Below are 27,509 nucleotides of genomic sequence, written 5' to 3'. Positions count from 1 at the left end.
CCTTGAGACTGGTTGGCAGGACAGAGACACAGAACAGGCTGGTCCCACACCTACGTGTGACCATTAAAAATCGGGAGGGATATCTCTGCAGCAGAGGCCACCCCAAAAAAGAGCAAGGGGTCCCAGAACCACACCAGGCTCCCAGCCCAGGGTTCCAGTGCCAGAGAAAGAAGTCTCCATAATTTCTTGTTGTGAAAACCAGCGGAGATTGTGGCTGAGTGAGACAGAGGGCAGCTCCCTCTTAAACAGACCGTGCATGGACTTACTGACAGAAATTACTAGCTCTGAGCTCCGGCGCTGGGGCAGTAGTTGGAGAGGCGACAGGGACATACAGAGTGGAGAACTAAGTTCTCTGGCTTCACAACGAAGACTGGAAAGGCAGCTTGCTCCTGGACAGAGGAGATGGCGAAAGCCTCGTTTCTTTGTTGAGTCCTCCACTTCCCTGCGTGCAGAGCAGGTGGGAGCCATACCTTCCAGCTGGCTAACGTTCACCCTGCCCTGGGGATACCCTGAGACCCTACCCACCCAACTTTCGGGCATACTCAAGCCGCTTCCAGTGGCTTTTTCATACCAGTTGCCTGCCTTGGCTCGTGATTCAGACTTTGCTAGGGTCTCTGAAACCCAGACAAGCAGCATCTGGCGTTAGTGTATCCCGTACCGGGCTGAGCAGCCCTGATCCTGGCCCTAGTGGCAGCTGGCCTTGGTTCACGGCACTTCCAACACTGTGCGGGTTGGGGATGGGTGAAAAATGGGAAGGGATTAAGAAGCACAAATTAGTTGCTACACAGTAGTCATGGGGATGTAGGGTATAGCATAAGGCATATATGAGTAAGTCAATAATGTAATAACTATGTATGTTGTATGGTGTCAGATAGGTATTAGATTTGTTGGGGTGACAGACGAGAGAGGGATTGGGGGCAGGATGAAAAAGATGAAGGGATTAAAAAACACAAATTGGTAGTTATAAAATAGTCATGAGGATGTAAAGTAAAGCATAAAGAATATAATCAATAATATGGTAATAACTATGTATAATGCCAGGTGGGTACTAGATTAGTCAGAGGGATCACTTCTTAAATTATATAAATGTCTAAACATTATGCTGTATCCCTGAAATTAATATAAAATAACATTGAATGTTAACTGTAATTTCAAAATTTAAAAAGAGGGGGAAAAGGTGAAGGGGAATAAGAGGTCCAAAGTTCCAGGTATAAAACAAGTAAGTCATGGGAATGTAACGTACAGCATGGGGAATATAGTCAATAATATTGTGATATCAAAGTACAGTGTCAGATGGGTGCTGGACTTACGGTGATCACTTCTTTAGCATAAGGAATATAATCAATAATATGATAATAACTATATATAGTTTCAGGTGGGTACTGTTGAATAACTATGATGTACACCTGAAATAATACAATATTATATTTAGCTATATTCTAATTAAAATCTTTAAAAAAATAACAAATCACCTTGGCATTGAAAAAAACAGGGTTTGGAACATAAAGTCTTGGCAGAAAGATATGAAAGAGCTATGTCTTCCCAAGCATCTTTCTATAACACGGTTTGAATAAAATACTCAAACTATTAAAAAGAAAAAAAAAAGGAGGGAGGACCATTAGGAAAATTAATTAGAAGGTAAAAGAGAATGAAAAGAAAGAAATGTGGCAACTCCCTCTGACCCAGTCACTTTCTCTTGGATCCAAGAAACTGCGGGACGTGACTTAACATGACATATGAATGTGTCACTTGGGTTCATAAGGCGCTGTGAAACTCAGCGGCTGCATGTGCCCTGTGGTGTGTGGTTACCCGTGACAAACGCCAGTCTTGTTCTCAGAACCCGGGCAGAATGGAAACCACACACAAAGGATGAGGGTTCCCCGGCTCCCTCCTGGAGAAGCAGTCCAGCGCCCTTGGGCGCACCCGCAGAGAAGACAGATGACCTGTGTTAGCTGACCCCACACCTTTTCTCATTTCTTACAAAGACTCTTGTTGCAGATAAAACTCCTGAAAGCACTGTTTTGCAAATTGGCCTTTCTTTGACTTTCCTTCTCTGTCTCCGTGAAGAAAGGGAACTGCAGACTGCAGCTCCTACTAACCTGCTATCAAAGGAGAGGGTTCTGGTGTTCACTCAGACTGACTGGTTGTCCATATTGACTTTCCTTCTGGAAACTTCTCAACTCCGAACTTCACCAAGCAGTGAAGGATGGCTTCAAGGAGAACATTTTTGTGCCCTCAGAATCGTGGCATTACGTATGACAAACATGCACTGGATGCCTGCTATTTGCAAAGCACCGTGCTGAGCTCTGTGGGGTGCAAAACGTTCTCTGGGAACTCACCACGTGGAGGAGAGACAGACACACTGGGCCAGGGCCCCCAAAAAGTTCACACCCAAGTTTGCAGGGTACAGAGGAGGAAGACACGGGTCTTTTAACTTGCCTGTAGTACTATCCGTACTTCTAGAACTGGTTTGTTGTCCACAGAAAGCCAGCATTTCGCATTGCACTGCCCTGCTTGGTCATCGACAACATTCAAACACTGGCCACATGAATGCCGCCTGGAGAAAAAAGCATCTGGGTATGGAAGGTAAGAACATTTCAGAAAGGAGAACCTGTGTCAGCCAAAACTCTCACAATTTGTCAAGGAATGGCAAATACCGAGTACGGAGCAAGCTGGGAGTTGTGGGGGGTGGGGGTGCTGTAATAAGCAGAGATAAATCTAGAAAGGTGGTCAAGGTTCTGCAGATTGGGGGCATAGTAGCACCCACTTTCCAAATATGTCCCAGAAGAGCTGGGGATGGTGACGTCTTCCAGAATGCAATTTAGAAAGAAGTTAGCTGAACCTTCCCGTGCCGTCTTTTGTCTCTCTCATGGCACCATGCTTCGAGTGCCATGAGAGGTGTGAAGGATGGAGAAGCAGAAACAGCCATGGTTAAGACATCGATTTCTGAAACCACTTAAGTGGCAGTTGTTGGGTTAATTTGTGGAAGGAAGGAAATATTCTTTTTTTTTTTTTAATTAAAGTTTATTAGGGTGACAATTGTTAGTAAAGTTACATAGATTTCAGGTGTACAATTCTGTATCACATCATCTATAAATCCCATTGTGTGTTCACCGCCCAGAGTCAGTTCTCCTTCCATCACCATATATTTGATCCCCCTTACCCTCATCTCCCACCTCCCACCCCCCTTACCCTTGGTAACCACTAAACTATTGTCTGTGTCTATGAGTTTTTGTTTCTCATTTGTTTGTCTTGTTCTTTTGTTGTTTTTGGTTTATATACCACATATCAGTGAAATCATGTGGTTCTCTGCTTTTTTCTGTCTGACTTATTTCGCTTAGCATTATACTCTCAAGATCCATCCATGGTGTCACAAATGGTCCTATTTCATCTTTTCTTACTGCTGAATAGTATTCCATTGTGTATATATACCACAACTTCTTTATCCATTCATCTATTGAAGGACATTTTGGTTGTTTCCATGTCTTGGCCACTGTAAAAAAAGCTGCAATGAACATTGGAGCACACGTGGATAAATGTTTTCAGACTTTTTGCCCAGGAGAGGGATTGCTGGGTCATATGGTAATTTTATTCGTAATTTTTTGAGGAACCTCCACACTGCCTTCCATAACAGCTGCACCAGTCTGCATTCCCACCAACAGTGTATGAGGGTTCCTTTTTCTCCACAGCCTCTCCAACACTTGTTACTGTTTGTAGGAAGGAAATACTTTTACGCATGTATTTCATAGCAGATTCAATGAGTACAGGACCTGGAGCCAAATGGACCTGATTTCAAATTCACACTCTGAAACTTTCTACCCCATGACCTTGGGCAAGATAACTTTTCCTTGCTGAGCCTCAACTTCCTCACTTATAACTCAGAAAAAAAAACCTCCAGTCTCATTAGACTGTTGTGAAGATGATATGAAAAAAACACGACTGTGCCTGGCCCACGATGGAAGGTGTTCGGTAAATAGGAGCTCTCCTTCCCCTCCTTTCTGTTTTTAATCTGTTTTCGTGCTGCATCCAATTAAAAGTTTACGATGTTCTAAAACTGATTTTCCAATTTAGGAGCAATAAATTGTAAGTGGCTGCTATTTTCCTGAAATGACATTCTTTAGATTGGAGTCTGTTGGATTTCTTTTCAATTGCATTAAATTCTATTTACTGAATTTCTAATAAGATACCAGTGTGTCTGGGAAGAATGTACGATGGCTGATTCTGCTTATTCAAGCTACCTGCGGGAATAATTACACCCCAGACCTCCGTCCATTCACTTGTCCCCATGGACTCAGAGGGGGACATTTGTTAACAAAAATGCCGGACACCTTTGAGGTGAACACCGCTGTGCTCTCTGATTCCATGATCCTGGCCTTGTAGAACCTTCCACAGACACTGAAACTGGGCACATTTGGGTTAAATCGTGACGGGGTGTACGGATGTGTTTTGCACCGTTTCCCAGCCTGCCCGCCCATCTCCCAAGAGGGAGGTGTCCTCCCTCTGAGCATCTTTATGTCCATCAGTCTCCAGCCTCACCAAGGCCAATGGCACCATCCCAGGTACCTCAGGTCCAATCCTTGGGTGAGAAGGGAGAAAGCAGGCTTGTGGAGTTTTCGGTCAATGGAAAGGCCTGTTCTTTTAGACTGGCTGGGAGGAGCTAGTCAGGGGCTGGAGCCCACAAGGTGAGGAAGGGCCCTGCCCGCCCTGGCGCCCGCAGCCAGCCAACGATCGCAGCCAGGCCAAATGTCCCTCACCACTGAACATGAGCTGTCTGGGCAAAGATGTTTCTGGCCTGTGTCTTTGTTATCTGGTAAAGCTTTCTATTCTGTGTGAAAGCCAATTACTATAGGGAAGGTAAATAATCCCTGAGCACCTGTTTAATTTAGACTCTTTTTCCAAATACGCAAATTAAACCTGAGGACACCTGCTTTTAACAATTGACTTCCTTTGCACAGCTTTCCTCAGACTCTTCTACCTGAAGTCCTCCGTATCCTCTGAAGGCCCCGGCGTCCTTCCTTTGAAAGTCAGGGGATGGCACAGGGCTTACCATGACCATTTAATCCTGTGGGCACAATAGAGAAGTACCAGGCTTGCCGCCAAGGAGCAAAAAAGAGAAAGAGAAGCCTAACTGAGCAAGCTAGAAACACATCCTCAGGGCACAAGGATTCAGGCAGCTTCCAAGCCACACGCTGGGGTGCATCTGGGGGGGTGGCAGGAGTGGAGGCCTGTGGCCTGTTGTCTCATGGGCCTGTGGTTGCCTTCTGGCAAGCTTGCCTTTGTGGGTGAGGAGGTTTCCCTGCACATTTGCTGTTTCCTAAGCTGGGTGTGTCCTACGAGGGGCAGGTGCCAGGTAGCAGGAAGCACATTTGGAAGAGGCCACCATTTGCAGCGGGAAGGCCCAGTGGAAGCTCCCGCACCACCACCTTCTACACCCAGTCAACCCAGGGCTGGCTGGGCCCAGGCTGAGGGGACAGGCCAGGTCAGAAATAAACGGGCACAGAGCCAGTGAACTCTGAGGAAAGAAAACTCGGGGGGCTTGTACAAAAATCCTCATTTGATGTTTTGTCTTTCTTTGGATAAATACCCAGAAGTGGAATGGCTGGGTCATAAGGTAGTTCTATTGTGAATTTTTCTGAGGACTCTCCCTACTGTTTTGCATAGTGGCTGCACCAATTTGCAATCCCACCAATAGTGCATGAGGGTCCCCTTTTCTCCACATTCTCACTGACACATGTTATTTGTTGACTTTTTGATAATAGCCATTCTGATTGGTGTGAGGGAGTATCTCATTGTGGTTTTGATTTGCATCTCCCTGATGATTAGTGATGTTGAGCATCTTTCCATATGTCTGTTGGCCATCTGTCTGTCCTCTTTGGAGAAATGTCTATTCAGGTCCTCTGCCCATTTTTTAATTGGATTGTTTGCCTTTTGATTCTAAAATATACACGCACCGCTATATTCATTGCAGTATTATTTACAATACGGAAGCAACCTAAGTGTCCATTGATAGACAAATGAATAAAGAAGATGTGGTATATATATATAGAATGGAATACGACTCATTTCTCAGACAAAGACAAATACCATATGATTTCATGTATATGTGGAAGATTAAAAACAAAATAAACGAACAAACAAAACAGAAACAAATTCATTGACATGGGGAACAAACTGATGGTCGCCAGATGGGAGGGGGCTTGGGGAGATGGGCGAAAAAGATGAAAGGGATTAAGAAGTACAAATTTTCAGTTATAAAAACAGTCACGGGGATGTAAAGTACAGCATAGGGAATATAGTCAATAAAATTGTAATAACTATGTATGGTGTCAGATGGGTACTAGACTTATCAGGGTGATCACTTCATAAGTTATATAAACGTCTAATCACTATGTTGTACACCTGAAACTAATATAATATTATATGTCAACAGTAATTGAAAAGTAAATGAATGTATATATACGTCAGAAAAAAAATCTTCATTTAGGAAAAAGGCGAAAATGAGAGAACGTGCACATTTAGGCAGCGCTTGCACAGCAACAGAGCGGATTCCCTGATGTCCCGCAGATTTCGGGGGTTCAGAATGTGTTGGCAGGGAGAGAGGGGGTGACAGGCTGGACCCCGTGAAGGGCAAATGCAGGGCATCCTCGCAAAGGCCCGACAACTCTCGCTGAATGGAGGTGCCCTTTCCCAAGAGGGTGAGGGGTGTCCATGGAGGGAACAGTCAGACATGTTTCCTGCTCGGAGCAGAACCAACTCCAGCTGGTTGCAGCTTGGCTAGCTGTGGGAAGTTTCTGGATATCTGCCCACCTGTCCTACACAGACTTCCAAATATATGTGGACAGTTATGCTCCCTTTCTCTTGGCAAGAGTAAAGAAAGGTGTAGGAGTAATTTCCTAAGAGTAGAAAGGGCTGGATACCTGACCATTTTATTCAGATCAGGTTGGCTTACGTTGCATGGTTGAATGGAAAGAACTGGGGTTCAGACTCAGGTTAGACTGGGTTCAAATCATGGCATCCCCCAGGATGGGGAGTGAGCTCGGGTTCACGATTCAATTTCTCTGGACCTCCGTCACCTCATCTGCACCAGGTAAGTAATAATACCTCTTACTATGAGAATGCCTGGAATAGTGACTCCATTCGAGTCATATTGGAGTCATGACATCTGGGGATCTTTAAAAGAATACTGATGTCCAGACATTCTGATTTCTTTGGTTTGGGGTGTGGCCTGGGCAGTGGGAGTTTTAAAGGCTCCCCCAGGTGTTTGGAAGGTACAGCCAACTGTGGGAGCCATTAACTTAGAAAGTAGTTAGTGCCAACAAATGTTTGCTGTCTCCAGGACCAGCTGCATAATTTGTGGGCTTTCCTATTTGAAAATCTTTCAGAATCTCAATATGGTGACAGCAGAGCACTAAAGCAAGCCAAGGGCCCTCATTTTCTCCCTTCCTCTCATTTCTAGTGGAGCTAAGTTATGAAAGAAAAGAAACCACACAATGGGCAAAGGGAACAAGAAGTGATCCATGGTAGTTCTGGTGGGGTCTCCTCCTAGCTGGGTTTGTATCATTTTTGTCTAAGCACCAGGGACCTCTACAGAAGAAAATGCCTTGGGTTGTGGGGCTCTAAGGGTGGGTTCCTTCTACAAACCTAAGTGCAGAACTCAGGCCCGCCTCCCCGCCCTTCACACCGGCTCACGTACATCCACACGTCAAATAGGAGACACACCACACACCACAGCTGCGCAGCAGGGGTCCTCTGCAAGAAAAGTGTTCCGTGTGGGAGACGATTTCTGTAATATCAAGAGCCAGACCTTAAGGAAAGGCAGTGCAGCGACGAAAAGAAATTCTGCAAAAAGGATGGGACACACCACGTCTCTAGAGAGAAGCCAGGGGAAAATGATGACCTGGAACATTCCACTCATTTGGCCCCATCTTCCAGCATGTCTTCTGGGGTGGCCTCACTCATTTCAGGGTGGGAGTGCTGCTGGTTTCTCCTCAACCATTTCCATGGGACCCAGGACTCCTAGGGACCCTTGATCCTTTAGTGCTGCTTTGCTTGAACAAGGAGGGGGCAGGTGGGAAAGGGGGCGAGGAGAAGAGGAAGGCTGCCGTGGCCTGTGATCGCCTCTGTAGACAACAATCCCTGGACCCTGGGGCTGGTACCTCCCGCAGCCCTGAATGGCGGTCATGTCGCGAAGGGGCCCTGCGGCAGCAAGTCACACGCTCTATAAACGCATCAGAAATGGAATCAACTTGCACAGAATTTACGGCTGTCTGTTCCCCACCTCACGTCTGGTCTTGGTCCTCAGGCAGGTTCGCATGAAGGGCTCAGTGACTTCGGCTCCGTCAGCAGAGACCCGGAGCATCTGGGCCTGGGTCCAGCTGGGGTCCTGAGCCTGACCATAGGCTGTCAACTGCCGTGTTAGAGGAAACCATCCGGGAAGAATGGGTTTAAAAATGTATCAGGAACGATGAAAAATCGGGGGATTCTTCTTAGTTTCAAAATGGGAAGAGGAAAGTGCTTGGATCTGAGGACACTCTGTGGACATTTTATCTGCCACTGGGACACTCAGTTTTGACTCTGTGAGATTCTGCCCTCTGGGGATCCAGCTTTCATCTCCAGTCTGGAACTTTTTGAGATTTGGAAGAAAACAAAGCAAACCTTTTTCCAGCCCTTGCCCCCTCCCCAGGCACCAAGCTCAGCCCTTCACGAGGCCAGTTGTTAACCCCTCAGAGGGTTGGTCCTGTCTTCATAAAGTGGGGCTAATCAGTGTTGTGACATGAATTAAATGAGATGATGTGCCTATGTCAGCACCTCCTGGGAGCACAGGGAGAGCTCAATAAACATAAATAAACAAAAGCTCACAGAAACCCTATGAGGCCAGGCCAGGACTGTTATTCTTCCCATTTGAAAATGAGAAAAGCATGATTTCAGAGAGGTTAAATAACTTAAATCAGTTAGTGGAAGTTCCAAGACCAGTTTCCAGATCCCTCTGGGCCTGAAACGTGATGGATCCACCAACTCTGATTTCCCCCCTCGGCTCCCCCTATCTAATTCCAAGGTTGTGCGTGTATACTTGAAAATCTAAGGAACCTAAAAGGCCAGGTGAAGACGGAAGATGGAATAGAAAGAAGGGAAGAAAAATACTTCAAGAGGATCATCTCACGATTTAGATAACCAACAAACAAAGGATAATTTTGCTCTCTCTCTATAGGTGACAAGATGGCAGTGAGATGGCCAGTTCAGGGAGTGGCCTTCCAGGACGGCTGCCGGACTCCAACGCCAGCACTGACTGGCCGGGCTGGCTGGCACAGCCTGTCCAGATCCAACAAAGGCAGACCCCAAACTCTGTCCTTGGCCTGGGGGCAGAAATAGCAGATCCCAGGCAGAAAGGCCATGTGCAGGCTTCCATGCTGGGCTCTCAACCTCCCAGGGCAGGAAAGAAGAAAGGGAAAGACATTTTCAAGTATGTGCACACAGCACCAGCCTAATCGCTAGCAGCCAGGATGGCGGCCACTGCCGAAGGAGCTGGGCCGCAGCACAGTGGCTCAAAGAATGATGAAGTGGCCTTTAATTGTTTATACTCTGAAACCTGGGAAGTGTTGGCAACAAAACGAGAATAGAGAAGCTGCTGGCAGCCAAATGACAGGCTGGAGAGAAAGCCTCCACCCATCTAAATGGTTAAAGGGCCAGTTTGCCAAGGCCACTGAGCAAAGTGTTACCTCTCCACGGGGCAGATTAAAATATGCATTTTCTCCTAATTGAGCATAGTGAACTCAGCCGGCGGTCCTGTCACAAGTGCAGGAATGAATTGTCACAGCACGAAACACACTACTCGACAGAGCATCTATTATACGGGGGGAAAAGAGCCACATAAACTTCCTTCACATTGGAATTTCCACTCGTTTGTTGTCCAGTGGGCTTGGAGAAGACCATGTGAAATGGTTATCCAGTCATCCCAATTTTCTAGCATGGCAGGTCATGCTCCAATCATAACCTCTACCGCATGGCAATGTCTGGTTTGTAAATTGGGCAAGAGAGCTAAACACTTTTGTATACTGATTGACCATTTAAAAAATATATGTTTTATATACTTACATGTTTAAATATATATTAGGGCAAATGTATGTAAAGCAAATCCTATTTTTTCACTGCTTTCCATTTTAAAATTAGAAGTGTATCCTGTAAGAAAACAGAAAATCCCATGACAGAATAAGGCCATCCTATTCACAAATGTGGTGCAGGACTGGACAGAGCCATCTGGGACAAGGGCCCATGTCAAAGCTTCTCACCCTTACATAGATCCCTGGGGGATGCTAACGCCACCTCGGTACCATCTGAATGCTTCCACCACAGGCTCATATCTGTTAAGGGCCCTCTGCCACCACTGGATGGTGTGAGTTATGAGACATGCCATGCTAAGTTGACATCAACGCTCTGGAACACACAGAATCTGTGTTCTCCATTTTTAACTCCACAGTTCTTGACATTTTTGAACATGTCAATAGTACTTCGTGTACTATTTTTCTGTTTAACTATTCCTCATTTCAGATTGTTTACAGACACGTCACCATCGTAACACCCCTCCGGTTTTTTGTTCAACGGAGGCATCCATTTGATATCAGTGACAGGGTCTTTGTGGCCCAAAACTGCCTTTCAAATGTGAAGCCAACACCCCGGTGGTTGGCACGCTCTGAGCTCATACCCACTGAAACCCGTCAGTCTTTTTCATATGAACCACTGTGATGGCATTTGGGTACTGGATTCTGTGAACCTAAATATACGACTTTCCATTTATTTTTATTAGTTTCCTCATTGTGGTTTCAGCCATGTTTCAACCCATTGAGGACATTGCGAATCCTGATTGTGGCCTCTATAAAGCAGCCGTTTTGCCCACTGGCATACTCTTATCTATAAATTTGATAAGCACTTCTTCTTTGTTTTCAACCAAGTCAATGGTGAAAATATTCACTCAGGCCAAGAACAGAGCCCCGTGACATCCTCTAAAGCCTCTCCCTGTCTGCCATAATTCTCCTGAGTTACTAAGTCAGCCGTGCCTGTACCTCTTCTAGAACATCAGCTTCTTGGGGGCAGGGACTGTGGCCACTCAATAAATACTAGTGAATAGATGCAAAGAAAAATTTTTGAGTTCCATTTATTCTTTTATTAAGAAGGACAAGTATATGTTAGTGTAAGTAAGACTTAGGCATGATTTCAGGTAACCACATTAAAAATCTTGTGTCTAGGATTCTGATAAATTGTGTGACATAGAAAATGTAGTCCAGAGAAGAAAGCCTACTGAATAGGAGAAGATATTCACCAATGATACATCTGATAAGGGGTTAATATCCAAAATTCATAAAGAACTCGTATAACTCAACACCAAAACAACAAACAATCCAATTAAAAAATGGGCAGAGGACCTGAATAGACATTTCTCCAAAGAGGACATACAGATGGCCAACACACATATGAAAAGATGCTCAGTATCACTAATCATCAGGGAAATGCAAATTAAAACCACAACGAGGTATCATCTCATGCCTGTCAGGATGGCTATCATCAATAAGTCAACAAACAACAAGTGGTGGTAAGAAGGTGAGAAAAGAGAACCCTCGTGCACTGTTGCTGGGATTGCAAAAAGGTGCAGCCACTATGGAAAACAGTTTGGAGGTTCCTCAAAAAATCAAAAATAGAACTGCCGTATATTGCAGTAATTCCACTTCTGGGTATTTACCCAAAGAAATCCAAAACACCAAGTTGAAAAGATATGCACCCCTATGCTCATTGTAGCACTATTTACAATAGCCAAGTTCTGGAAGGAACTCAAGTGTCCATCAATAGACGAATGGATAAAAAAGAGGTGGTACATATATACAATGGAATATTACTCAGCCATAAAAAATAATGAAATCTTACCATTTGTGACAACATGGATGGACCTAGAGGGTATTGTGCTAAGTGAAATAAGTCAGACTGAGAAAGACACATACTGTATGATCTCACTTGTATGTAGAATCTAAAGAACAAAATAAACGAACAAACAAAACAGAAACAAACTCATAGATACGGAGAACAAACTGATGGTTGCCAGAGGGGAGGAGAGTTGGGAAGCTGGGTGAAAAAGGTGAAGGGATTAAGAAGTACAAATTGGTAGTTACAAAATAGTCATGGGGATGTAAAGTACAGCATAGGGAATATAGTCAGTAATATTGTAATGACTATGTATAGTGCCAGGTGGGTACTAGACTAATTGGGGGGATCAGTGTATCAATTATAAACATGTCTGACCACTATGTTGTACACCTGAAACTAATATACAATGGTACTGAATGTCAACCGTAACTGAAAAAAACAAATAATTTTTTTAAAAAAGAAAAAAAATGTAGCCCACATGTAGACCTGCAAATACAATACCTTTCCTTGGAGACGCAACGGACTATGATGATTTCTTTTTTGGTTCTAAGAAATGGAGATAAAAACAAAAGACTAATTAGCTTTAATTAATACATTTGCTTATTATTCTTCCCCACTGGTGACATTGGCTTATGCTCAGTCTTTGGTTTCAACACACACACCTTTGTTCTTAGAGTTTAAAGTCAGGACCCTGAGAGCAGATGTGGGTAGAGACCAACGTCCTCTGATCATACTCGAGGTCAGAAAGCTGCTGCTGGCCTGCTGGGTTCCTCTGCTCACCTGCTTGAAGAGCTGGGTGCCTGGGTGACCTGAGGTCAGCAGACTGGGGGAGACGGCCTCAGCCCTCAGCAGTCTTCTCGTCCCTGGCCACTGCCACTCCAGCCCTAACGTTATTTGATTTCCAGATATTCCAGTCCAGCCCTTGTAGTCAAGTCGCAGTAAGTACCACTGCAGCACTGAGAGACTGACTACATGCATAATAATAACAACAACAAGAACAATTAATAACAGCTGACATTTATTGGCTGTTTACAAGGTGTATATGCATAATCTCACACGGGAACCTGGAAGTCCTACCTCTAATGGAGGTTGTATTGTTATCACCTTCACAGATAGGGAAACTGAAGCTTAGGGTGCAGGGGTCGCTTGCCCAAATCATGAAGCTAAGAGGTGGTGGCCTGACTCCAGAGTGCCTGCTTCTCACCACTAGGCAACACTACCTGCCTGCTCATTGATATTCCTGCCTTTCATTTGACACTGGACACAGGTTGGAGAAATGTAATTCCACAGGTAATTTGTGAGTTCCTATCACATGTAGGTACTGTGTTAGATGTCATAGACGTTTTTAGTCAAAAGGCAAAATTCCTAGCTGCATGGATCTTACAGCCCATGAGACAAGGTTTTGTTGTGGCAACAAACTCAAAATCTCAGTGACTTAAAATATTCGAAGTCTATTTCTTACTCATGTTACATGACCATTGCAGGTCAGCTGCGTTCTCTGCTCATCGTGGTCTCTCAAGGACCCCGGCTGACAAAGCAGCCACCACCTCAAACTCTGAAGGTCTCCAAGGAGAGGGGAAGAGAGAGACGTGGAGGACGGGCTCACTCTAGCAGTTAAGAGCTCAACCCAGAAGGGACACACATCCTTCCATGGCCCCACCCACCCACAGAGGGACCTAGTATAATCCCACTATGATGACACCACGTGGAGACTAAGATAAGACTCCCTGCCTCCCAGGACAGAATGTGGTGCATCACAAGTCATGTGCCACAGGTTAAAAGGGACTGGAAAATAATGTCCTCTTGTGAGATCAGAAAAAGCTTCCTGGAGGAAGGATGGATTTTGCAAGAGAAGTAAGACTGCAGTAGGCACAGACTGAGGGCGGGATGAGAAACTAGTTGAATGAGGAATAAGAGCAGAGGCCCTACGTGGGAACGGGGGAATCTCTGCAGGAATAATGATGCAGCATGGAGCACAGAGTGCCAGTGGATGTGTAAGGTGGGAGGCTGGACCAAGGCTGCACGAAGAAATCTGCTTGCAATTTTGTGGCCTGTGGTAGGCTCTGAAGGGGGCAGCTGTGACATGATCAAAGCTATGCTTTAGGAAGTTTTTTGTGACAGTGGCACAGCTGGGAGAGTCAAGATATGGCTTCCGGGGCCGGTGAGAGGCTGATGCAATACCTCAGGGGGGAGAGTGGGAGGGTCTGGGCTGGGGGCCAATGAGGACGGAAAGTAGAGGAAGGGTTTGAGAAACAATGTGGAAGTAAAACTCCAGAATCACAATCAGACATGCCATCAGGCTAGATAATTAAATGCAATCAGAGGGAGTGGGTGAAGGAAAGAAAATGTCCTGATTTCAAGCATGCATGAGTTTCTTGGATGACACCAATGGTACTTCCCAAGAATCCACAAATGGTCTCTAAATCAGGGTCAAGCCAAGTGTTACTTTCATAGAAGACAGAATGCCCCTTGTCTCATTGACATCTTATTGGGCAGGAGCTTGCTGCTAACTTCATAAAATATTTTCTTCTCCCAGGAACCGTTGAGTCAATTCACTATTTTAATTACTAAATGTGCTGTAGAATTGGTGTGCTAACCTTATACAGTGACACGGATCATGGAAAATTCTTTTACAACCTGTACTTTCTTTGTGGGGACAGAGCCCCAAAAAGCAGTTTCCAGGCTCTCGGCCTCACATAGAAAGCTGCTGGCTCAGGTAGTCAATGGCCGTCGACTGTGATCAAATGGCCATCAGCTGTGGCTAGTTGGCCGTCAGCTGTAACCAGTGAGCCATTGGGCACTAATATAACTGCCGTGGCTACACTAGCAGAAAAGGGGGGAGCTAGCAAGAAGATGGTGGCTGAGCCTGCAAGCAGTGCAGTGAGGGTTGAGAATTGTGTTGCTCCTGGTTCCTGTGTCTCCAACCCAGCCACCAGCGAGAATATAGTGGTGTGACTCCCCTACTTATGGCTCCGTGGGTGTGTCTTTTTGGCCTCACCATGTCCTGCGTTCTTATGTGGGGAGTGGGACCAGAGACCCTGCAGGCCGCCCTGCATGACATATGGCGAAGTCGGCAGGATCCCCTGCACTACATTCTTCCTATAGGGTCTTAAAGCTGGTGTGAAAATGTGTTTCCTGTCTTCCTTGGACTTAGAAGCATACATATTTTATAAAAACATTTTTAGAGACATTAAGGAGTAACAGTGTGTGAATGAATTTATTCTACATGCATGAACAAGAATTCAACTCAGGAAACCTGTGCTAGGTCCTAGGGGTTTTTGCAGAGTCAGTACTGTCTTACACACGGATCACTATCATGAAGAAGGCCAAGGTTAAATTAATCCTCCTTAGATGGAAGTAAAATCAAAACCCACGAAGGCTAAGATGCTTTGAACTTTAATCCAGTCTTGCACACATCAGAGAAGCTCAGCAAATACCCTCCTCTACGCTTCCTTGCACAGCAGGTGTACCTACGAAGGTTTAGGCTCAGCTCTTCAGTAAATGTAAAGCTTTTGTTTTATAATAAATCCTATGCACCAGTAAACATACTTTAATGTTTTTATGTTGTTGCCTTATAATTAGATCAGAAATTAAACAGCTTAGTCAACAGGAGAATGCAAAGCTTGGAAATATGTCAGCTTTTCCTTGAGTTGTTGTTTTTTGGGTTTGTTTTTTGCATATCATGGACAAGCATGTTGATTGGCTCCGGAAGGAACAGGTTCTTGGAAGCTGAGTCACACATACCACACAAGGTCTTGCAACTTAGAGTGTGGTCCATAGACCAGCAGCAACAGCAAGAGTGGGTTGTTTGTTAGAAATGCAGCATCTCAGGTCCCACCTCTGACCTACTGAATCAGAATCTGCATTTTTAACAAGATCACCAGGGGATTTTGGTGGACCCTGAAGTCTGAGAAGCACTGACGTAAGGGACCCAACACAGGGAGTGGACTAAAGGACGTTAAATGACACGTGACCCGCAACCCTAACTCTCACCCTAAACCTAACTCGAACCCAACAGTCCTTGAATTTCGGCTCCATTGATTAAACGTAGGAGACCACATATGTCTTTCATTTGCTTTTGGTAGGAAAAAAATATTGCCCAGAAGAATCTCCTTCCTGGGGCTTCACTGGATAATAGAAGGAGGTACAACCACCCTAGGTTTCCAAAAACAATCAGGGTGCTACCATCCTAGGTTTCCAAAACAATTTGAAACATTTTCAGGGGTCCAGAGGGAAGATAGCTCTTTTCTCCATGAAATCTTCTTTTCTATTCTGGAAGCTCCTGAGACCTGCAATGAGAAAGTAAGGAGGGGCCCCATCCCCCAAGCCCAGAATGAGGGAGGATGTTCCAGGATTCCATGTCTGTCCCATTGGACACCCTCCTTCCAGTACATACCACAGGATCTGCCACCCCCAGGAACCTGGCTAGATTGAGGGGGGAGGGGGAAGATTGGGCTGGAGTGGGGTCAGTGAGGACAGCTCTGGGGTAACTGGGACCCAGAACCACCCCACTCTTCCCTAGCCCAAAGGAAAAGCCATCCCCAGCCCTGCTGAAAGGCACAAAAACATTAACTGCCTGTAATTTTGACATGTCAGATATTTAATAAGGAACAAATTAGCACTTGGGTCTTTTTTTTTTTTTTCTGAGACAATCCAATTTCTATGCCAGGCACCAACTTCTATATTTCAAAATGCATTTTTGAAGGTTAATTAGAGAAGCGCGGAGACAGTGTTTTCCAAGAGGGATTTTTCTGGATCCTTCCAGGTTTATGGATGGCAGAAAAAAAATAACTTTCAGACACTGTAAATTGAGTATGTGAAGCTGTGAGAATAAACCCATCTCATTAGTCATCGTGTCAATTATAGTATCTAAGGAACAATTTTGTAGCAATAGCATATTTATTTGATGTTGTGAAAGCTACCTGGACCCACTGTTAGGACGGTATTTGTTCTTAATGCTCCGAGTACCTCTTTAACAAAATGGCACTCCATAAAAATTTAGTGTGTTCCTACTGTAATTAAATGGCCCTAGTCATTTTTGCATTTGTGATATAAACTGTAATGGCTGTAAAATCCCGCAATTAACTTTCCTTGCGCCAACATTTCATACTTGAGAAATTCTCATTACAAATTTCATTACTGATTCACTTATCTGTAATTTGTCCTATGTAACCTAAAGAATATTAACAAATTTAGAGTCACTTTTGCTCTATTAAAAAAACTAAATATAAAAGTCTTTCGCCTAGCAAGTCAATCTTGATATTTCAAAGGGATGTAAAATGGTTCAAGTGCGATGGGGGAGACGGGAAGGGGAAGAGATCACATGACTGGAAAGAGGGGAGTAAATGTGGAGAAAAATAAGTGGGTGTCATTGAGCTCACCTGCCTTCTCGGCAAGAGGCCCAAGGCACTTGCTCAGGTCCCAGGGGAGATATGACAGGGAAAGTAAATGACGGACTGGGGTTTTATACTCGTATACAGGGCCTGGGGCTTTTTCCACTTCTGCTTCAGTTTCTTTTCTCTCTTGGGGCTCTGGGCTAGCTAGGGGGACGTCCGCAGGGTTGTAACTGACTCTTCTGTTGGGTTTGTTTGGTAGAAAGTCTATCGAAGAAACTTTGTTGTCACTGACAGCAAGATGGAAAGAGTTCAACAGAAGATGGAAAGACGACTGAAAAGGGCCCCATCGAGGGGACCCTTGCATTTCAGTTTTCTGTCTCCGGAGGGTCTGCTTGGCTCGTGGTGAAATATGGAGAAACTTTCTGCCTCCGCTAAACCCTCTCCTCCACTTTTTAAGGCAGAAACAAATATACACCCACATTACAGTGATGCGAAAGTTGACTGACCTTGTGTCAGGAGACCTGAATTCTAGTCCTCATTGTGTCACGACCTTGCTGGAGGACAACGGCAACTTTTGGAACCTGTCTGGGCCCCAGTTGCTCTACCGGGAAAGGAAAGGGTTTCACGAGAATGTCCACGGAGATTCCCTACGTTTCTCCAAGGACAATTCATTTCCTAGGAGATAAAACGGAGAGCTTCTCTTCTCCCATGGGTGACATGAGGTGCCCAAAGCCCTGTTAGCCACCAGGCTTCCATAACAGTGATCTCTGCGAGGAAAAGCCTGAGTAAATATTTTCCCCCAATAACATCCTATCTAGCATTTCGTTGCCTTCCATAACTGCATTCATTTTATTCTAATTTGTAATTAACTTTTACAAAATTAAATTTGAGATAGAAAATTACTGTCCCGACATAAATAATCCTGCTGCTGGATGTGGCAGTGTTAACACAATCAACACGATTCATAAATGAAAGAAATGTTGTCATACTTATTACTTCTGTGTGCTCCATCTTTTATAGAATATTACAGTGTAAATTGAAATTTTATATGATTTAATAAACCTCAAAAAGATATTATGGCCAAGGAAGCACATAACTGTAACAGATTGTCCTCCTCCCCCATTACAGAGCTTTCTCCTCACACGGGGCTCTGCCTCATTATCACAGGGGTGTCTTGTCAGCCCAGAGCCCATTAAAAACACCTTGAAGAAAGGATACCCCACACTGGAGCTTCCAAATCTATACCAGGCTGGACTCCTTGAGGACGGTGCTATGAGGGAACGGTCCCTTTCATTTTTCATCCTAGGAATCCAGCAACAGACGTGTCATCTGGCCCCGGAAGCCAGCCCCTCCACGCCTCTCTGTGATCTAAGCCAAGTTCCTCACCGCCACAAAGACACGGAAATGAAATAATCGACACAGCAGCAGAGAGAGGGGGTGTATTACCCCTCTGAAACTTTAGCTAGTTTTTATAAGGTTACCGGTTTAGATGTAAAGTTTCTTTGTTTTCAGAGCACCAGAGCTCCCATTTGTCGATGATTTGTCATTTTCCAAGGGTTTCGGGCTCACCCAGGAATTCATTAGGGTGGGAGCAGAAAGATCGGTAGATGGAATAGGCCGGCAGTGCGATTCCAACCCAATCCGCTGTCTCTCACGTGGGTGCCCGCACCTCACCCATGCCCCCTTGTTTTCCAATTTGGAACGAGGAAGCCGGGAACGTGCTGTCTGTCTCACCACGTGCAGTGGTTTTCTGGGAGCCTGGTATGATTTCTGCAGCTTCCAGCAAGGTGTGGGACACACTTGCACTGAAGAATTTAATGACTTGTTTTACTGTTGCCTGCCATCAATATTTATCTATATTAACTGAAGAAAGGCATTACTTGAAATGGCGTTTCACGCCTCCGAGCATTATACAGTCATTCTAAAGTCAGAAGTTGTACCAAATTCTATGGGCAAACATACGAATGGCAATAACCCACCTTGAAGTTTTTAAATTTGAATTGACTGCAGCAATCTGGAAAAACCGAAGTCAAAATTATTCCAGTTGCTATAGGTGAGAATGACTGGATAAAGAGCGATGAGAACCATCTTTTCTCTGCTTGGTTTGTCTTGAATTAACAAGAGCACTTCACAAGTATGTGTAATAGAAAAGAAAAACTCTGACAAGGCAATGGGTACCATGCTTCTTTTTGCCTTAGTCGGCCAGGCAAGCAGGCTAAATATCCTTTCCGTATTTCCCCTTCCCCCTTCTCCAGTGGTCAGTTTTCTCAGTGTCCACTTCCCCCTGACAGAGAGCCTTCTCTGACCCCACTTTATCATGCAAACATTTCCTGGTTTCCTGGCTTGCACCTCTTCAATGCACTTGGGAGACGATATCTTAAGAGGATATCTTATACTGATGGTTTCTGTACTTATTTGCTTATTGCCTGGCTCCCCACTAGCATGTAAGCGCCTTGAAGGGCAGATTGACGCACCATGCATCATTCTATCTCCAGCACAGAGCACAGGCCTGGTACGTGGTGGGGGTGTGGGGAGAGGGGCAGGCACTTTCCATTTGCAGAGTGAATTGCTCACCCTAGGAGAGCATGAACTTGAAGCACAGTCGGTATTTCTAGTACCTGTACAGATCACATCATTTTGAGCCACAAGCTTAGAAAGGGTCCTTTAAACATCTGATGCTTGAACTTTCCTCAAAGACCAGCATTTTCAAGGGTGAGAGGATGTGGGAGATCAGTTGGGTCAACCCTTCCCCTTACAGAGGACAGCACTTAGCTCCAGGGGGATTAAGAGACTGGTCCAAGGTCGTTTGGTGCTCTGCTGAGGCAGAAGTAGCTCCAGAACCCAGGCTCCTGGCAGCCTGCTGGCTCTGGCTCTTTCTCATACACTGTCCTCTGTCTCCAAAGATAAGCTCTCCAGCCAACGGCTTCTAGAGTGGTTTGACTTTCACATTCTGGTCTGAAATGTACTTCCTATAATTCTTGCATCTTTAGAAATTATGTGTCTGTGACATCTGGACGAAAGAATCAGTTCTCAACTCATAACAGATAAGATTTACATTTTTAATAACAGAAGTAGAGCTTCAGAGAACTTTACTATGGTACTCTTAGCCCACCACACTTAGATTTTCTATTCATCCAAGATTACTCACCCAGTGACTTTACATACTTTGGAAGAGACACAAGACTTGGAAACAGAACTCAGGAACAGACAGACGCATGTTTGCAGCCGTCCGAGTCCCGTCTTTCTGAAGCTGTGAGAGCCTACTATTATTTGGTGGATTGTGTGAAACACAACTGACATGTTACACCTTTTATTTAAAAACAGATATTAATTTACTTTCGTTTTAAGGCTTGGGAGCACTCCTTGAATTAACCAGAGATACCCTAGTGAATGGCCTGCAAAGCTGAGAAAAATCACTGAATTAAGAAGCTGAAACCAGTACACAAGACCTTCTATAGATCAATCCACATGCAGGCACCACTTTTAGCATGACTTATAAAGTATTTGTGCCCCTAAATAAATAGATAGGGATAAATTTAAAGGGGGTCAAAAAAAAACCCCCAAAAAACCAAAAAAAAAAAGAAAACTTTTTCAGAAAACACTGGTGTAGGCTGCTGTTTACAGAAAACAAGGGAAGACTTAGGTCTAATTTTGAGGCATCCTCGATATTAGTACTCACAGAAATAAAATTGTCTACGAAAATTAGGTATCTTTTCTCTTAATACCATCTGCTTATCAATAGTTCTGGATAAAATTAATAGTAAAGGTAAAGAAAAGTATGGTTTATAATACAGGGCAGAATCGTAGCAAAAGAGGAAATAGGCAAAGGTTTCTTTCACCATCAAATCAATATCCCATTTTCTGAGTGATTAATCCAAATGAGAACCCAGCTCTTAATGTTTTAACGGAGGTATTATCTCAACCTTTTATTTACTCTCTGTACTTGCAAAGCAGGATAATTTTAGTGTCAGTTGATCCTCTTATTGATATTCCCTGTATTAGGTCAGTGGGACATGCACAGATGAATGAACAGTTTTAGGTATCTCAAAATCAGGATACAGAAATATTTTCTTCATTCTTTCAGGCTAACAAGCAGTGACAGGTATTCAAAGCGTCCAACTGTCAACACTGTGACTTCTACTGTCGTCTGCATCATAATCTGTTTCTTAGTAACACTTGGTCTGAGCAGCAGTAATAGAATTAATTATACTTCATTTTGCTGCCTTTAACAGTATTGACCAAATTTAAGAACAAATGAGAAGTGCTTATCAAGCTTGAAGAAAATAATCCATCAGTGGCACAATTTAAATTCTCTGCAGTTCTCTTATTAATCAAAGTAACACTTACTATCCTATCTCCAGTTCCCATTAACAGTCATTAAGCTCTGCTGCTGATTGAAGCAATTTCTTTAGGGACCTCAACCTCATTTTTAAGAGAACCTTCTTTAGTGGAAAACAATATCATATAAGCACAGCGACTTAAAAGAGAGGAAGAGGTTCTTCAATCATGGTCTGACCTTGATATTTTTCAATGGTGTAAGTTCAGAAAAGTACACAACTGTGAGATTGGAAACTTCCAGAGTGGAAGGGCTGCCCTTGCTTCAGCACTTGGAGGAGGCACAACAAGTCCAACAAGCAAGGCACAGACTTGGGTCAAACGCCTTACCAGCTTTCGAGAACCACTGGGGCCCTCATTTTATTCTTTCACGTACAATGTCAGATGCATCTCAGAAATGGGGAACACCCTGAGAAAGGTTTACCACGAATACCTTTGTCGTGACTTGTGGGTTTGAGGAGGCACGTGCTGGGGAGGTGAGAGAAAGAGCTCTGGCGTCCGAAGAGTTGGGGTGCAGGCAATACTCCCCACTTCTAACCCACGGGAACTTGAGCAACTGGTCTAGTCTTTCATCTCCATTTTGCTCTGAAATGGAAATCATAATACCATCTGCTAAGCTTACCTCTCTAAATCGTTGTGGAAAGCACAAGAGAAAATGTACGGGGAAAGTCCTTTGAAATTGTTAAATACTACAGTACAAACGTTAACTATTCAAGTCCTAGAAGCTACAGTGTTTCTTTCAACTCTATCCCAGGGGCCGTGCCCCATGTTGATACACAGTAGGTGCCCAATCAGCGCTGAATTAATGCTAAAGGAGCCCGATTTCCAAAAATGAGAGGAAGGTGACCCACGAGATTAAAGTGGAGTGACGGTCTTTTTCCAAAACACCGTTGGTGCATGTGGAGTGGACGGGGCCATGGGTGTCCAGAGCCCTGGGGAAAGACAAAATGTTACTGGAATCAAGGGAATTGGGATGGCAATGTCTGTGGGGCTAAAAAAAGTTCTGTGATCAGTATGATTGAGGAACTGTTACCTTCAGAGGAAAAAGCCCAGAGTCTGTTGGTGATTGGTGAGGTAAAACAACACTCACCTGCCAGTTTGGTCAAGCCAGGAGAGGTGGCAGAGCTGGGACAGTTCCCTCTCCGAGTGCCCACTGCCTTCTGCCCCGTGTACCACTGACAGCATCTCCAGCAAGCAGGCTGTTAAATCATCAAGTTGAAGGCAAGGCCGTCACGTGTCGGGAAAGGGGGTAGACTTGGGAATTGGGCTCCGGGACAGTATCTTATATGCACCACCCACAGGTTGTGTCAAGGCATTAGATATTCTAGAGTCTCACCTCCTCACCTGCGTAATCCCTTGGAAACCAGTGTTTCCTCTGGTTGTTAGTTGTAATTCACCACAATCCTAATATTTGTAAAAGCTTTAATACAACAGGGCACTGGTTATAAAATTTCAAGGTGGGAAAACACTCAGTATTCATCCTGCTCATTCTTTATTAATGAGGAAACAGGCTCAGAGAGGTCCAGTGGTTGGCTTGAGGTCACCCAGCTGGGCACAATTGGTCATCTTTGGCTCATTCAGAAGTGACCTCGCTCCTTTGAGCGGCCATCTGAGATCCGTTGTGAAGCTATTCTCTTTCCCCCAGAGGAGGCTGTGTACCTACGGAGGAGACCCGGAGAGCACTCTCAGGAAGGACTTCCGTACACCTGTCCCCTTCTCATTTCTATGCTTTAAATGTGAAACCCTTTTGCTTTGGGTTTGGCTTGAAGATAAGGGTTTCAGAGATTGGACAGGTGCGACGGATCCATTCATTTCCTTTAATGGTCCAAGTCCCAAGAGAGATAAATCAAGACCTGGACCTGAATTTGCTTGGCCAGCATAGATGTGAAGACGCCTTTCAATAGGCTATTGGGCCTGATGCATAAAGACGATCATATAATCAATAAAGACCTGGAACTGCCTCCGATTCTGATGACCGCTGTTTCCAGCTGCAAACCATGCCCTGCTCCTGAGATGTTCCCAGAGGCCAGAAAGGAGCAGAGTTCAGTGGGGAGTGAATTTTCTTTCCTTGAAGAGATGAAGGGCACCATCCAGCACTTAATTTCTGATAAGACATTAAACGCATGATTCTCGTCTAAGAAATGAAATGCTGAGCTGAATTTTTGGATCAATGGAATACCTACTCCTGTTAAAGCACTTAAAAAGGAAAACATCTACAAAATGTCCCATTAGGCTGACAAATTTATAACACTATGAAAAGTGTGCCAGCAGTTTCAAAGCCGAATAGAGCGTTGTGTTTAAAGAGTATGAATGGATTTGAGTTTGGCGATATTTCATCTACACGAACAAGTTTAGCTATCACATCTCTTCGCCATATTTCCCACATTTACTTTCAAACAGGCATATGTACACCATGACAGAATATGGACATCATCTTAAAAAATAAGCTATAAAATGAATGATATTAAATGGACTTTCACAGCGTGAAGACATGGAAATATATTCTCATCTTGATGTGTGGGGCTGTACAGACATGAAAGCCATTAGCATTGATGGTAATTATGGGCGTAAATCCCCATTCTCGGGATGAGAATAGGCCCCTTAGTTTGCAAATACAATGATGGGCTCATTTTTGAAACTAGAAACAGCTGAGACGTTTCCACCACCACCACCACCATCATCCCCCACCCCCCACCCCACCAACTAGGAAAGACATCCAGAGCAGCTCACAGCATAAAATCTGATCACCCACTTTCACAAAACATGCAATTCAAGCACTTTAAAACTCTTTTACCTCAGAAAAGCAGAAAAGTCTCAGACTGCAGCCTGGATATTCCAGCAATGTATGCTTTATCATTCATAGTTTCCTGTCACCTGCTAGGGCGGTTACACTGCAGGAGCTATACACTCTCATAATGAACTCGCTTTATTCTGGTCTGATATCTATTGAGAATAATATTTTTCAGTCAACCCAGAAAGTGCTGTTGAGCTACAATGAAAATTTGCAGAAAGTAAGCAAATTTAGCATCCTGTTCACCAAAGCCGATATATTGTAATCTCATTAAAACAGGCAGGCAGATGACAGTGCCAGGGAAAAGGTTCAAGTCTTCTCTTTTTAATTCTTAAATTAATAAGGCAGTGAGACCGAGCGTTTGGTTAGGCCTCGCCTTACATGGTAGGAAAACAAAAAAGAAATCCTCTTTGCCACAAAGTCAGACAACATTAACGCACAGAGGGCCGCCTGCTTTGTAACTTTACAAACACTTCATCAGGGCACGATGGGGCAAAGAGACACATGTAATTAAAATATACTAAAAAAACAAGCCGTTGTGGCTTTCAATTACAATGGAACTAAGAAGCAACCATATTATTTCTACAAACTATTTTCACTTAGCACAGTTCAGATGGAATTATTGCCATGACCTTTTAAAAATGTGAAAGAGTGAATCAATACTCTTTCAGAGGCAAGATTGCTATAGCAGAATTGGCCATGCTGTAATGGTGTGTATTTCTGCATCAGGAGGCAGTTGAAACCTAATTATCGTCAATCACATACAAGGTACCTCCATGTACTGATGAGCTCGGGCAGGCAGCAGCGTCCACGGGAGGGTCCGTGCAAGTGGGTCTTCGAGAGGGAGGAGCATCTGCGGTGAAGGGGCCAGGGGACCTCGGAAGCCCTGGCCAGCGGAGTAAGGCTTACAGGTGAGTTATAGGGACTGTCACTCATTTACAATAACTAACACTGGCCTGTCAGAAACAGCCACCTGTAAATGATGTATGAGTGGCTGGCAGCCTGCCATCCCCCAACAGACCTTGCAGCCAAGAATCACATTTTATTGTCGAGGTCATCGGAGTGCTTACTTGGATACATGCCATATATTATTAAAAAATAACAAACAGCCAATCAGCAACATTTCTTAAGGCTCAAGGGCAAAATAACCAACGTGCTTTTAGAAAATAGGAAACAAGCATCCGAGATGCATTTTAGCAGGTGATTTTTTAATTGTTTCTCTCCCTATACAAAGAAGCAACAATATGGAGAAGACTGAGGTCGGTGATACAATCTCAGATGAAGAAATTACATATGGATATTCACTTTTTCTAAACTCTTTTATCCCCGATGCCAGCAAAAAACCAAAGACACTCCTCTTCATCAATAATGTTCCAACTGCTAGACCATGTGCTGGAGATAAGTTCTCAGGCTGTGAAAGCCACAGAAACCAGTTAGCAAGGTAAGGAAATAAGGATCTCAGGCTTGATTTTTCCATTCAATTCCATCTTTTTGGAATCTGCCTGAAAACACTAAAATGATCCTATGAACTGTGACCAATTTTGGGGGCGGGGGTTGCAATCAATCTTTTTATATACAATAAGAGGTCCATATCATGTTTTAAATTTTATTCAGAAGCCTAAATGTGAGTAGAAGTTTCAACATTATTTCAACACAGGAAACACAACATTTTCAAATGTTATTATATTAAGCCATGAAGAAGTGTCTGGGCAACCCCTTGCAACTTTTCTTCAAAACCAAACACTCTGTTCTGTAACCGTACAATTTCAAATATTGTCCCAACTAGGGTGGTGTTGAAAATGTCTGTGATAATCAGCCTTGCTCCACTAGTTCCACTTACTCCCACAGAAATGAAGGATTCTGCATATTTGTGAACATTACATAGTAATTGGACAATCTTTTGTTCAATGCTCTTAATGTTCCTAGAATAAAAACATTAAAAATGCACTTAAAAAAAAAACAGGAATACTCATTACACACAAGTAATAGTTTTTAATTTAGAAAAAGAGTCTAATTGAAATTACATTTGTTATGCAGAGACTACCAATAATTATCGTGGCTTTAAACATGCAAGCATGAAGATTCCTTTTGAATTGATGACTCTTTTCAGAAGTGGCTACTTCTGGTTGAGTTCAGGGACCCAGGGACCGGTCTGTGAAAGCAGGTGGTCCCCAGGTATACCAGATGGCCCTGCAGAGTGGCTGCAGTAGAACATGTGCTCATTTAGCGACCGGAGGGTTCCATGAGCTTCCTGCCTTAGCAGCAAGTCACGATACTCATTCCAGCCCTCCCACCTCCACCACAGAGTGCTTGAATTTGGCAAATCCTCTCCCCACAAGGTGCTGACACACCCTCATTTTAACCTCTGGTCTCCTAACACGATCATCGAAAAGGACAGAAGCAAGAAATAGACGATGAAACTAGAAAGGGAAGCTGACATCCTACCCTCACTGTTATGTCCGGGATTTTGTAAAGTAGACCACCACTGCTAAAAGCAGTGACTTCAGGGTGACGAGGGACTGACAGGATTCCATAACTCACTTGTTGGGACTCCAAAACAGCATGCAAGAGCCTCTCTCTTTAATTGCTCGTGGCCGAAGACGACGTTAACACCTCTTTTGTATGCTACATCATGTTACTGCGATTTCTGTGACTCGTGTCTGCTGTACATAACCACGCCCAGCCCTCTTAGCAGGAGGCTTCTCAATGTGCTGACTTCTGATGTCCCACAAGTGCTATAAAGTGACTGCTGTTGACCATTGTCTTGTTTTAATGTCCCCTAAATAATAATAAACTTTAATGTTAAAAAAAAATAGCCCATTCTCATTCAGGAATGTATGTCTTCTAAACTACCACAGGATGTAAAAAATATAATAATAAATTTCCCTCTTGGCAACTTAATTTGTAGATAACTGAGGTTGTTTTTTAGATAGGAGTCTTACATTGAATTTGGAATCTATGTGATTGTTTAATATCATTAAGGGAATATTGTATTGGTTACAATGGCTCAGTATAGTAACTGGTTTCCATGTGGTTGTATCAATCTAGGTCGGTAACACTGTACACTACTTTTTCCCCTAGAGTCCTCCTTGTAATGCTGAGAAAGTGTCAGAAATAATGACTGTCTACCTATATCT

This window comes from Rhinolophus ferrumequinum, chromosome 20 (genome assembly GCF_004115265.2).
Source record: "Rhinolophus ferrumequinum isolate MPI-CBG mRhiFer1 chromosome 20, mRhiFer1_v1.p, whole genome shotgun sequence".
Lineage (NCBI taxonomy): Eukaryota > Metazoa > Chordata > Mammalia > Chiroptera > Rhinolophidae > Rhinolophus > Rhinolophus ferrumequinum.
The sequence above is the reverse complement of the archived record's forward strand: the minus strand, read 5'-3'. Positions refer to the sequence as shown.